The sequence below is a fragment of the Sinocyclocheilus grahami genome, unplaced genomic scaffold (genome assembly GCF_001515645.1).
Source record: "Sinocyclocheilus grahami isolate Dianchi unplaced genomic scaffold, SAMN03320097.WGS_v1.1 scaffold14244.1, whole genome shotgun sequence".
Classification (NCBI taxonomy): domain Eukaryota; kingdom Metazoa; phylum Chordata; class Actinopteri; order Cypriniformes; family Cyprinidae; genus Sinocyclocheilus; species Sinocyclocheilus grahami.
This window is the reverse complement of record NW_015515273.1, coordinates 1-345: the sequence shown is the minus strand read 5'-3', so window position 1 is coordinate 345 and position 345 is coordinate 1.

Sequence of the window (345 nt, the reverse complement as noted above, 5' to 3'; positions counted from 1 at the left end):
TTTGTCAATTCAGAATCTCACCTTGCCCAGGAAGTGTTTCCTGTAGATCTTGGCTATGCTGTTTGTCTCCAGTTTAACCTGTGATGCAGGACAAGGGGGTGGTTCCTCTGCTGTGGAGGAGGAGCCTAAATCCTGATTGGTCCCTTCAATCCAGTAACCCCCAAACTGGGGCAGCAGAATGAGTGGTAAAGAGCCTGTACGACCCAATACCTGCCAGCCCACAAAAACAAAAATTTTACAACCAGAATCTTATTAACACACTCATATTTACATATAAAAAACCCAAACAAGTTTGCAACCTCATGGACGCTGGGATATGGAATGTAATCTTCCTCTGTCTGTGGG